The sequence below is a fragment of the Bombus impatiens genome, unplaced genomic scaffold (assembly GCF_000188095.3).
Source record: "Bombus impatiens unplaced genomic scaffold, BIMP_2.2 scf_0899, whole genome shotgun sequence".
Lineage (NCBI taxonomy): Eukaryota > Metazoa > Arthropoda > Insecta > Hymenoptera > Apidae > Bombus > Bombus impatiens.
In genome coordinates, this window is record NT_177318.1 from 1,866,141 (window position 1) to 1,880,078 (window position 13,938).

At 41.4% G+C, this 13,938-nt stretch overlaps 1 long non-coding RNA gene across 1 annotated transcript; it reads left to right on the plus strand.

Moving 5' to 3' along the window:
• Positions 1 to 8,461: 8,461 nt before the first annotated feature.
• On the plus strand, positions 8,462 to 9,589 carry LOC117152256. The gene is made up of 2 exons (XR_004462575.1): positions 8,462 to 9,047; positions 9,143 to 9,589. It is a non-coding gene; the product is annotated as an uncharacterized LOC117152256 (long non-coding RNA).
• The last annotated feature ends 4,349 nt before the right edge of the window (positions 9,590 to 13,938 follow it).

A 13,938-nucleotide genomic window follows, 5' to 3' on the forward strand; every position in this document is an offset into this window, starting at 1 on the left:
CGATACGTCAATGTTTAATTGCCAGCGCTGTCGATTAACGCCGGTGTTAAACTGGTGGCTGTGCCGCGAAAATAGAAACGGAGCAGCGTTACCGTGGGAGAAAAGAAGTGAATCGGCACCGGCAGAAATAAATATGTCCCGGCGCACGTCCGCCACGATCTTGTCTTCTCTGGTTCTCTAGGATCCTTCCGAGAAGCAGGCAGGAAGGTTGAATAGATCCGGAAGATCGTTTGGACGATAATTAACAAGGTACACCGAAGGTCGAAACGAGCGCGACTAATTAACGCTAACCAGAGCGCTCGTGAAGTTGAACCAGTTGATCCAGCGCGAGGTGAATCCCGAGAAAAGGCTCCAACTCTATTAAATAACGAGTCGACGGTAATTAGTCGTTAATTACGATACGCTATCAGGGAAACGCGAGGTTTACCGGTCGACGAAGACTGATCCGGGGAAACGAACAAAGCGGAGAAGAAGCGCAATTTTCCTGGTTTCTGTTCTTTCCCTTCCTGACAAGCACACGATCTCCACCAACCACTTCGAAGTCGCTTCAAAAGCGGAAGCCGATAAAAGGTCGCGGATCGTTCGATCAACAGATTCGATAATCGACGTTATTCCAATCGCGTCCAGTATTGAAAATTAAAATTTAATAGAATCACGCTGTGTCGATGCCAAAGGATCAGATAATCGTTGTTTCGTGATTTCCAGAGGTGATTGAATACACGCTGAACGTGTCGATCTAATCATCGAACATGACATTTAGTTGCAAATGACAAGCATCGAACAACCGATCTCCTGTTGATCAGAAATTAATAGGAAGGCTGACTGATAGCTTCTTCTTGACGGAGTCTATTTATCGTTCATTTATCTGCACTGTACATTCGACTGTACGTTGGTGTATGTTCGATAGGAAATGTTCCTTCTACGGTCGATGAATTAAAGAAAGGAAGAAATCATAATAAACTTAATCTAAACTTTCTACTGTGTGACGAAAAATGCTAAAAAGAAATGTTTAAAGGACTCCGTTGAAAAAGAAAGCGAAGAGTCTATCGGAAACGTCAGTTCGTCCGCGAAGCGACTATACGTATTTGGCGTCGAAAGCAGCAGTCTGTTCAATGTAGCAAGAAAAGATCAAATCTGGAACAATGAGCAATTTTCTCTTCTTGCAACCTGCCTAGCGATTCCAAATACGTTCGTGGTCGAAGCTGGCGGGCTCGTCAGCATTTACGAGCGAGAGAGGTCTCGGGGTAGTTCACAGAAAACTTAGGTGTACCCGGGTAATAAATCGCGGTCGGTGCGTAAGTAAGACAAACGCATAATAAACAACCAGGACAGCGCTCGCGAGCAACGGAATGGCGAAGGTATCCGTCCCCGCTTAGCCGGTGAAGTTTCAAGTGAAAACTCGGATCGATGCGCCGGCAATAACTCAGAGAGCAACCTTTCGCTGCGAGAGCCAAGGAATGCCAACCAACGCTGCGCATCTCGTTTCTAGGAAACGATATATGAGCGTCGTGACATCTGGGAAATATTAGCATCCAAATTTGCGCCGTTGAAACGGGATCCAGATAATTTCGTTCGCGTTTGATGAAGAATTATTGTCCTTCGTTTGAAGTGTATATTTAACCAGGTATTAGCCGAAGAGAACCGTGCAACCAAGCAAACATATAAATTACCGATAAATCGATCATCGTAACAATATTTCCGTAGTCGGTTAGACGGATACTAACGTAATTTCAAACCTGAGTACGACATATCGATGTTTCGGGGAATAATTCAAAATTCATATTATAAATAAACAAGTAATAAATATTGGGGATGAAATATAGCCGTTGACAGGGATCTAAGTATATGAATGACACGCGACATGCATAGATACATATATGTAAATGACCAGCATGAAGAGTTAAAGAGTGTCGTCGTTAATCAGTAAACACGATGTCAGATGTTATTTCAGATGCTGAACAAAAAGTTCGATAAATATCTTATACTGTTATGTTATACAATAATTACATATCCCGATATAGCGTTTTGCAACCGACATTTTTCACATTTAAATATTTAATTTATTCTTAAGTAAACCAACTTTGAAGCTAATTTATATAACGATCCTAACGCGTACTACAATGTATGAAAATGTGCATATATTACATCAAATGTTCCTTGCTTTCAGTATGAGCACAACGTAGAAACCGGTCTACTTAAAACAAGTAAAAGGTTTCCGATAGAATGCCGTACGACTGATTCCTGTATGTCGAGACTAGATTACAAAGGGTCAAATCAAAGTGTCGTGTGCAACGCATATGCGACAGTGTTGGCGATAGTTCTAATAATATCGATTGATGAATAGGATGTAAGTTTAGACTTTAAAGACTTGTTCCCGCTAAACGTACAATATACCTAAGTCTTGCGCAGAAACAAATATTACACGCATATTTCATAATTAATTACCAACTAAATAGGGAGCATATGCGCAGAAGACACAAGCTGGAATGAATCTTACGGTGAAAGATTAGAGAAAATACCTTGTGTCAACTTCGTCATTCTAAACGTAGCTCGCGTTACAGACACGAGGATGGGATTAGGTTCAACACGTATTCTAAAACCAAAGTTAATTCCAAGACTCAAGAAGTTTCTTCATATACAAAGTAATATAAAATTCGAACTTCATATAATTCGAGTGCTAATTATAACAATCGTTACCCTGGTCGTTGAATTTATAAAATCTTTAATCGAAGCGAGTTGATTTAATGGATCTTAGATCAAGTGGTACCTTAAAAATTTAATAATTTAAATATAATTGTCCGGATTATTACTGGAATCCTGAAAGTAATCTGTCTACCGTTTAACAAATAGATAATTATTATACATATGGAAATGCAAGAATATATAAAACGTGTAATAATATGTAAAGGTATATAAAATATGCAAAGTAGAGCGCTCATTGTAATATCTATATTTTATATAGGAAGGGTGGGACGAATCTCCATTAGTTATTATTTATAAAAATGTGAGTGCTCGCAAATAGTTGCAATCTATGTACGAGGAACAATAGTATTTTTAAAAACAGCACAAAACTTCGCTGTCCACGCGAAGATTAAGAAACGAAATGATACATAGACCAAGTTGTTCAGGCGATTTCACACTTTTCGATAAATCAAACGATCATTTTGCCTGATAGGAACGTGAAAACCAAGCCTACCACAAAAATATAAATCTTCTCGTATCTCCTAATAGCGTTAACTTTCGGTTAAACTCTAACGTTTAATTTCGCGTGCTGTCACCCGCTAATGGATTCACTCTAAACTTCTACAGAGATTTCATGGAATCTCACTAGAGAACATTACGAAGCTTATCCATTGGTAAAAGGGAAAAACGGGAAGCCACTTCATAGTGACAGCGTTATGAATCTCGTACTTTTGTGCACGGACTCGTTGCTTGTAAAATTATACAGCCCCAAAATTACGAGATTGTTATAGAAAGTCACCGAATAAGCTACCAATCCATCATCCTTTGCTCGAAGAACTTTGCGCTAGACGAAACTCTCTCTCTCTCCTTTACATTTTCTCTTTTCATCTCTGTTCCCCCTTTCGTTAACTCATTTTTGTTTTCTTGCGTGCGTCTCATACCCGACGCTGTTCCTTTTGCTAACACGTTGCAGTTTTCCCCTTATTTCACGTGCAACGCCAGAAAGAATTCGAGATTTACAACATGGCCTAATACACTCGCAACGAGAGGACGGCTATACGTCATCCAAAGCCAGCCGGAATTTATCGTATAGCCGAGTTAGTGCGCACCAAGTACCACCACCGTCGACTACATGCCTTACGCCAAATCTAAACACCCGGATATAGTCTGATGAATTATGACACCTTCGCTCTATCAACGATGTGCTCTTGCTTCTTGTACATCTTTGTAGCAAACATTAATGAATAAATCTTGCGAATGGCTGGCCTCTTAACAGCGCGTTCGAAAAGGAGGAGGTTCGTACATACAGAGAAATCACATATCAATTTCATTACTGGCACAGTGAGATATTCTGAGAAGTATAATTTATTAATGGTATTGCCGAAGGAAAGCTCGTGGGCTGATAAATTATTTCCCAATACCGATCAGAAGAGAAATCGTAGAAACGTAGTGGTAGTCACGTAGTAATAACGATCACATAAATTTCAGAATGACGGTCAATGGCTACTGATGAACCATACAATATACGCCATCCAAGGAGTAATTGGAGTAGTACAAGGTAAAATTCCAACACTTGTAAAAATTGAAGACACAGAAATTAATAATAACCTCTGTTGAAAAGTACACAGCGCACAGTCACCCATTATCTAATAATGCTGCTTAATGTAGAATAGCTCTTGGTTACCGACAAGTGTTGTACGGTATTTTCGAGCCCAAGTCGATTATTCTTTAATAAGATAGAGCAATCCTTATTGAATGCAATCTTGTGCAATCTTTATTGAGTACGATGTGCGCCAATCATTGATGACAATACATCACTTGATCTCTCTTGTACTTAGCGCCAATCCTTAGTAAGTATAGTCAATAGAAGAATCATAAAATTATATCATTTAGGTTTTATGCGTTGAAACATTTCTACGAACGAATTGATAAAACCTGAAAACTTAGCTAGGAGCTACACGTAGCATACCTTGGTACAGACTTTATCGAATAAAGTAGAGGACTACGCGCAAACTCAGACGCGAGGATACCAATACCGAAACGCATTTTTTAACAGGACGCATATAGCGTGTCACGGTATTACAGATAAACATCGTAAGAAACGATATCATCGAAAACGATAAACCGATATCTACCAACGTACTTATCACGATGAATCTTATCTTCGCCCTTCATAAGAAATTCATTTATATTGAAACAGAAACCACCCAGAAACCACCCAGACGCGAGAGAAAGAAAACGAAGAAACATCGAATACTATAACGCGACGCACGATGGGACACGAGGAGGCTATAATTCGTGGCGACACGCTTACGAAATTCTCTCGAGTTTGGACTGATTACGGGAGGAGTTAAGAAGAAACGCGATACTCGAGGAAATTATGAATTTACAATTCGGCCGGTATCTTTCTTCCTGCGATCCGATCGGAGATCGAGAAAAGAAAGGAAAAGAGAAGAAGTGAAAAAAAAGAAAGAAAAAACGGTAGGATCACCGGGCCTCGGGGCCGATCTTATCCCCGGCGTCGTGGCATCGGCTGCCTACGCACGAACGTCCCCGGTGTCTTGACAGACGTCTGAATGTGCATGCGCGCAGCTGCATTTCACGCGAGACACCCACCGGCAATTATGCGCATGGTGAAACGCACGAGGGTGAAAAAGAAATCGCGAAAGCCCATGGCGGGAGCCAGGCCGCGTATAACCGCGCACCAGAAGGCTGCGCGTATACTCTATACGTGGAAAAGACCACGACGACTATTTGTCAACGGTTGAGAGACGGCAGCGGATCTTACCCACGGACTCCTCTTCTCTTCTCTTCTCTTCTCTTCTCCTCTCTTCTCTTCCCTTCGCTTCTCTTCTCTTCTTTTCTCTTCTCTTCTCGTGGAACGGAGAAAAAGCGGTGGAAAGAGAGATAGGAGGAGAGAGGACACTTCCCCTTCGCCAGGCCAAGAGAACGGGGCACGTTCTTCTTACGTGGATCGCGGGTACAAATCGTCGCGGTAAGATCAAAAACCAAGCGTACGTTCGCTTTCAGTGCCGTGCCGACAACCAGGCGACCAGATAATCCGCCGTATAATTTCGTCACCGAGGAACGTGGCTCGCTATAGCTGAAAACCCCTTTTAGATCCGGTGGAAACATCGATTCCTTGTGTAAATATAACGTCAGAGAAAAATATGAAGTGGTCGGTTCGAACAAGATGCTTTTTCAGGAATGACGTTGCTCCGATACAGGTAATACGTATCGTACGATATAAGAAAGTCGAGACGTACGATTGTGTGCCTACTGACAGAGAATTTGATAGTAACGAACAGTTTTGTTCGGTATCGCGTGTAAAATCGAAACGATTACTTCTGATAGACTACGAACAGCTGGGCTTTCAGATTTATGATGTACCAAGAGGAACAACGAGATTGCACAACGGTGCATTTCAATTCCAAGCTGTTACTACTCGACAGCCAGTTTTATTACGCATCTGGTTGATGAAATAATAGAGTCGAGGTCTAATACGGCCGTCTGGTATTTAAATATGGACCGATCGTGACTATTGGTAACCGCATGAGCGTGAACGAGAACCATCGATATACGTTGCTCCATACTACGCGAAGAAATATAAAAACGCAGGGTTGTCCGGCCTCCTTCGAACATTGTGCGTTCGCGAGCGCAGCCGCAGTTCGAATGCCATACATTTTCTCTCTCTCCTGTTCGCGCTAGTCTCGCGTGCTGCTCTAGTGGGAAGCAATTTTTCTAGAGGCGGGCTAAAATAACCGTTCTCTCCGCGTAGGTACGAGGTTGACGCGGTATCAGCCTTGCAAGGCTGCTTCTGACAAGGCGACCTCGTTCGAAGTCAGATAGTAAACTCGTTGTAACGTGACATTCTCGAGCGTGCATTCAACGAATCGCCGGTGTCCAGACAAGCCACGTGAGATATTTTGCTCTTATTTTTTATCGGGTATCGAGTATGGAATCGGTCGGGCATTACCCGTAATCATTCAGAGGTCTGCGAAACACACAGCCGGTCGAGCGATATACGTGAATACGGTTCTCTGTATGATTTTGATCTGCCATAATACTAGCGCGGCTCTATTGACGGTAAATGCAATACAGCTGTCTTCGTATTTCAATTGCGTATAGTTCGGCTTTGAATGCACCGGACTGATACGGATAATCGAGACTGCGCGTATGCATCGATAAACGATGGAATTCCTTTCTTTTATTTCGCTCTTTTCTCGCAAAAGAAATATTAAACAGGAAACGATAGCACGGTTTGATCGATGTCTTAAAATATTCGATCTTATTACATCACGGACTAAGAAACTGGTACGGGCAAGACGAATGTTTGTTTCTCGGATTATTCGCTAGAAGACATTCCCGTCTGTCGTTAACGCTTAAAACGAAAAATATAGAAATACGCAACGTAACGCGATACTTGAGCGTGATTTACGATAAGTTTACGGGTTTCGTGCGTTACGAGCGAGTGAAACTGTAACGAAGTAACAAAATAACGAAATTTTTTCTCTAGATATTATCGGTTTTTAGCTTTGAAACTTCGAGTTGAGAAATTGGAGGAGAAACACGCGTAAAGATGAAAACTTTCGCAAGCCGTATATATGGCCTGTAACGTAACACGCTGTATGGTATTTCCCATCGCAATTATATCCTTTCCGTAACTGCAATTACACCAGCTGCTTATTTCGCGTAGCACTTTTTTCGGGTATATGCCAGTATCCTTTATAGTTGCTAAGGTATCATTCACACCGTAAACACAACTTAATTCTACACACTACACTTCGGGATTCAGGGACAGATGTACGTATTTACCGTCCGTCACGATCGCAATTTCCATCACCATCTCCATCATCATCATCTTCATCATCATCATCATAATCATCATCATCCAGATCGGACCTCCCGGCAATACACGTATCTCTGTTGAGGAATCTAAAAACGAGTCATGCGAACGTATGTAATACCAAGAATCGAATGTAATTGGGGGAGGAAACGCGAGGCCCCGGTCGCGCAATGCTCATGGCAACGAGACCTTATGCATTATTGTTCGCGTTAAACGTATCTGTAATTTCTTGGAATTACATTTACCAAAGTTACGTGTATCGTATACGGCACTCTACTTAACAAACATCTGCTCTGCACTCGAAGAAATCAGGCATCGGACTCCCCTTTCTCTCGTACGCACACATCCACCAACGTTGATTATGCATAATTATTTGTTGCATTTTGAAATCAACTTCTCGCTCGTTTCCATACACGTATACTTCAATACGAAAGATTCTGACGTGTTCGCTCGTTTCGTTTTTTCGTGAAAGTCGATAGAAAAACACATTTTATTTGATTCTAATAAAAATTGAAAATAGGGAAATCAAATTGGATTTTCTACCTTTTTTATATTCAATTTCTTCTATCGTCTAAGCGCTACGTTGAAACAGTAAAAAAAAACATAAAACGCATAAACTTGCGTTTACGATGTTTTAATTGTAGCAAAACGTGGATGAATGGATAATCCAGATACGCGTCGGAAGGAAAGCCGATTGTTCGCCGTAACGAGCGAAAGTTGCATAACCCATCGAAACTATAGTCAACAGGCACTCCCCCATTATGAAATTCCAGCTTAATAGGCTTCCGGCTAAGCGTGCGTGCCTGATCGGACCAGGCGGCCTAAATTCCATCCGATCCTGCTCTAATTGTCATTCAAGTTACCGCGGCAAAGTTTTCTTTCCAGTCAAGTTTTTCAACCGTGATCTCGCAACGAGACAGACAGCCTAAGTACGGCCGCGTACCCGCTAAATTCCAACGAAACCGGACCATGAAGTGCAACGAACAAACTCGACCTTTGTCACAACTTTGCCATTCTGAATGTCCAACGATGCGTAGACATTGTACGACGCGCGTGTAACGCTCTACCCATTCGTATGCCAATCGTAGAATCAATTAGAAGCAACGCTCGAACATCTCGCCTTCTTAATATCGCCGACGCTATTCAAGTCTAGCCGAGTGTTTAGACAAAAGATTTATTTGTTTGCGCGCACACGCACGCGTATCGCGATAGTATCCGTAGCGGCACATGAGTAGAGGACAAGTCAAATCATGTTGTCGTTTTGCCTCGGAGTATCAAGATCGTTAGGACACACGTAACGTAATGATAAATAACCTCCGGGCAAAACAATGTCGCCACTACGTACAACCGTCGAACAAAGACGAATTTGAATTTTTCGGCTCTCCCGCGATCAGTATAAATAAACGGACGCGATCGCGAGCGAATCAGTACATACCGAGTATCTGGGAATTGTCGATCAATATGTGCGAGTTATCAGCGAGCAATAATACAATGTCTTGACCAATACGTTTGTGCAAACGTCTCTCAACAGTATTTATATTTATTAATTTATTTAATTCTTTTAAATATATTTGACGGGTTGCAACAGCAAGTTATCGTTATTCTATATTACAGTCCCCTACAAGTGCTCTATATTGTGAACCGGAATAAAAGAGAACGTTTATACGTGGATAGAAGCTAAAAGATTAATACAAGGAACATTTTGGTCAGAAAAACCAGCCTATCAAGTATACGTCGAAGTGTTCATCGTCGAACAGGATGCGTATATTCCAACTAATATATTTATTAGACAGAAAGGAACACTTCTGGTCGAGCTTTCTCGACCTTACCCCAAGGATGTGCAGATCGACATAATTTACTTGTAATTGAAGTCGCAGATGCAGAAGGAGGTTCCCAGAAATTCGATAACTTCCTTTTAACAGTTGATCGACGGAGTTCATCGAGTGAAGCAGACAAAAAATGATAAGCGGGAGCGTCGATTTAAAAATTATGGCTTTGAAGCTATGGGAACCTCTGCGAAGTCAAAGTAAAAGTATTCCCGCTGCAGAACCCGAAAATCTACAAGAAGTGAAGGAACGGAAAATCACGAGGTGCACTATTAAAAGAGCAGTTCGCAGCAACATAAGCGTAGCAAAAATCGAATGTCTGAGACGAAAGCGGTGCAAATAACGATAACCGAACAGCGGAAGAAAATACCAGGAATAAGTATGTTACGCGGTCTGGCCGAAGAGTACGATTTTCCGATTGGTTTAAGGCAAGTTTCAGTTAAGAGTTGTAAATTATCGGACACAGGATGTATCGGTAACTTTTAAAATAGCGACGACCAAGGACAAAATAGTGTAAACAATTTTATAAATATAACTTAATAAAAACGTTATCACTGATAGGGGCGGGGGTTGTAGCGGCACATTAATAAAGAACAATTCAAATCATGTTGTTGTTTTGCCTCGGAGTATCAAAATCGTTAGGATACACGTAACGTAATAATAAATACACTCCGGGCAAAACAGTGTCGCCGCTACGGACACCCGTCGAACAAGGACAAATTTGAATTTTCCGGCGCTTCCCCGACCAGCATAGATTGACAAGATCGTAGACAAATAGGTATATACCGAGTATCTACGGATTATCGATCAATATCTACGAGTTATCAGCGAGCAATTATACAATATCTTAGCGAATACGTTTGTATAAGCGTCTCTCGACAGTATTTATATTTATTAATATATTTAATTCTTTTAAATATGTTTGACGAGTTGCAACAGCAAATTCTCGTTATTCTATATTACAGTCCCCTACAAGTGCTCCACATTGGAAATCGGAGTAAAAGAGAACGTTTACATATGGATAGAAGCTATAAGATTAATACAAGGAACATTTTGGCCAAAAAAACCAGCCTATCAAGTATACATCGAAGCGTTCATCGTCGAACAGGATGCGTATATTCCAACTAATATATTTATTAGACAAAAAGGAGCACTTCTGGTCGAGCTTTCTCAACCTTACCCCAAGGACTTAATAAAAACGTTATCACTGATAGGGGCGGGGGATGTAGCGGCACATTAGTAAAGGACAATTCAAATCATATTGATGTTTTGCCTCGGAGTATCAAGATCGTTAGGATACACGTAACGTAATAATAAATACACTCCGGGCAAAACAGTGTCGCCGCTACGGACACCCGTCGAACAAGGACAAATTTGAATTTTCCGGCGCTTCCCCGACCAGCATAGATTGACAAGATCGTAGACAAATAGGTATATACCGAGTATCTACGGATTATCGATCAATATCTACGAGTTATCAGCGAGCAATTATACAATATCTTAGCGAATACGTTTGTACAAGCGTCTCTCGACAGTATTTATGTTTATTAATTTATTTAATTCTTTTAAATATATTTGACGATTTGCAACAGCAAGTTATCGTTATTCTATCTTACAGTCCTCTACAAATCCTCTACAGATCCTCTACAGATCTCTCGCCCTCAATCATATCGTGCAATCGCAATTAACCGCGAGTTCGCACGTAACTACCACCGAGAAACGTTCCAAGATCCCACGTACGGATCGATCCCTGTGTGCGAGCTCTCGTTCGAGAACCGATCGGGAACATTTCCAGGCAACCACGTAGCCGCCTTGGTGTTACGCGGCTAACGATCAATTAGGAGGCAACCACGACGAATCAATCGACGGGGAAGAAACAACGAGCGACCACGACGGAGAAGGGAGGAGTAGGAGGATCGAGATCCCTAGGAACCGATCCCCTTGCGAGGTCGATGCTACTAATTCCTCGGGGTCGAGTCGTGCCGCGACCATGCTCGCGATTGGTCCACGTCGGTGGCGGTCCCTTTTGTTCTTTTCACCAAGAACCGGCGATATGTGTAGAGCAACCTGACGACGATCGTGATATGCCAACTGGCGCCCACGCTCCTGCGACTTGAGACACGTTCCTGTGCTACCTTCTCGGCCCTGACCTGCCATCACCTCGTGCACCACTCTTTAAACCAACACCCTTTTATTTCTTCGCGCCGATTACACCGGACCTGCTGCACCTGGGGTATAGGTGTTTCTATTGCCCCGTCCTATTGCCCTTCCATTCCTCAAAATGTACTTGTACGCTTTCATTCACCGGCATTAATGATGATGGATCGACCGCACCATGGAATCAGATAGTAACCGCTACGGGAAATAATTGAATCGCGATAAGCCATCAGATAGGGATACCACGATCGTATGCTGATCGAATCCACGGTGAATTCATTTCTATTCGTAAATGAGCGATAACTTCCTCGAAACTCGACAACGCGTACTGCGTTATATCGTGGAAGACGACTGGATAAAAGGAATCTCTAGTGGCCGTGAAATTAGTAGCTCGGAATGATAGAATGAAATTGAAATAGAATCTGTAGCTAATAGAAGCCAACTTTGAAAATTAAGATACCAAGAGAAGATATTAAGATAACGGAGTACTGAGATAATACCTCTCGTAAATCTACGACGAGAATTATTCAATAACACACGCTGATAACTACCCATAGAATTATCCTTTACTCTGTTAAGAGATGTACATTTTTAACGTATAATTCTAACATGCAAACCTATACTGAGGCGTCGTAGAGAACAATGGAAAAACGAAAAATTATACCTAACACCTATTCTACTTTGGCAGTGGTCAATGACGATATACAATGCGCGTAATGGTAATGGAAAAAAAATCTCCATGGCTGACGATTGCGTTCACCATCCGCTAGAATTTCTCCCACCTCGAGCAACCTCTGTCCTCCTACTCTAGCGGCACAGCGATAGTTGGGCTACCTCTTCCTGGAAAGTGTACCATCGTCGACCATTGGATGCCATAGAAATCAAGGCTACCAATTGGACGACACCAGTCTCTCTAGCGTTCACCTAGGAATCTCGCGACCTCACGGAACAAATTCACCGCGCGGTACACGCGATGCACGTGCAGATGTAGCCTGATGCAGTCACGATGCGTTATCGACTCGGATCTGCGACGTCACGCCTTCAGGTTGCACGAAGCGTTTATGTTAATTGCACGCGACCTTCGCTGAAACCGATAGCTTCTCGCGTCAGCTGTAAAAATGTTCGACGTTCGCTTTCGCAACAACCACGGATGTAAAAATTGGATAAGATCGACGAGCAAAGCGTGCAAAAGAGAATCGACGAAAGGGATTTCAATTAGCAGCTGCGTTTATTGTTATTCGAAAAGCGCGATATAATGAAATTTAATTCACCGGGTTTATGTACAGGGGTACGTAAGAACGACGAACGGCAGACACGATGGAATTAATTCGATTTTTTCAATGTGTAAGCTTTGTGTAGCCAGGGACTTTGTTATTTAAAATATTTCAATATACATGAAAATTTTTAATCGAAGACAATGAATTTTTTTAAAGCATCGTATTTTTTCGATTTTTGTATAAAGCAGTTCGAACAAGACGATCACTGTGAAATTTTTTGGTAATTTAGATAATAACGATGATACACGAATCGTTAAAAATGACAAAAAGTAATCTACGTGTTAGCTTACGGTCAAATGAAAATTAACCGATTGTATAAAAACTTTTATCGCGAGATTCACAACTTCGTGGTTTAATCACATACCTAGGTACGTAATCCTTCTGCGATATAATTACAGATACATTCACAGAAATTACGTAAAATGTAGCGATGAATATTTTGTTTAAAGTAATGGAAATGTATCGAATAGAAATTAGAGATGCCAGAGTATCTTTTCGCTATTATGAAAAAAGATAGAAATTTTGAAAGATCGTTTTTTATATGAAATTCTCGATCCAGTTACCATAGTTCGACACATTAGAGATTTATACGAAAATCAAGTTATAGAATTTTCCTAACTTAATAAAGAAGAGATCGAACTCTCTTTCTTCGAACATACATTTACGACGAATCTTTATGAAAAAGTTTATAAGCGCGCTAAAGTTTAGAAAGCACTATGAAAAACACTAGAAAATGAAAGTTCCCAACTCCAACTTATCGTAATATCACGTAAGAATGACTGAAGAGTCTACATTAATGAATAGGAAGCACGATACGACCGATTTTCACATTCTTCGAGGGAAGAAAAATTGAAATTCCACGCGAGTATTCTTAAACGCGTATCGTAAAAACGCTTGCGCGATAAATATTCGAGCAACAATCAGAAGAAAAGGGTGGAAAATTTAATTAGAACCAATTTCACGCGTGAATTTGAACGCTCCCGTAAAGAATTATTCGCATAACAGACGCAATTTGTAAATAATGCAGCGGTCAACGTTTCGTCGAGGAGTTCGACAAAGACAGTCGTTCAAACTTCGAAGCGTAGAGCAATTTGTGCTCTACAACCCGTGAACTTTCCTCCGGCTCGCGTTTCTAATGTGTTGATAAACG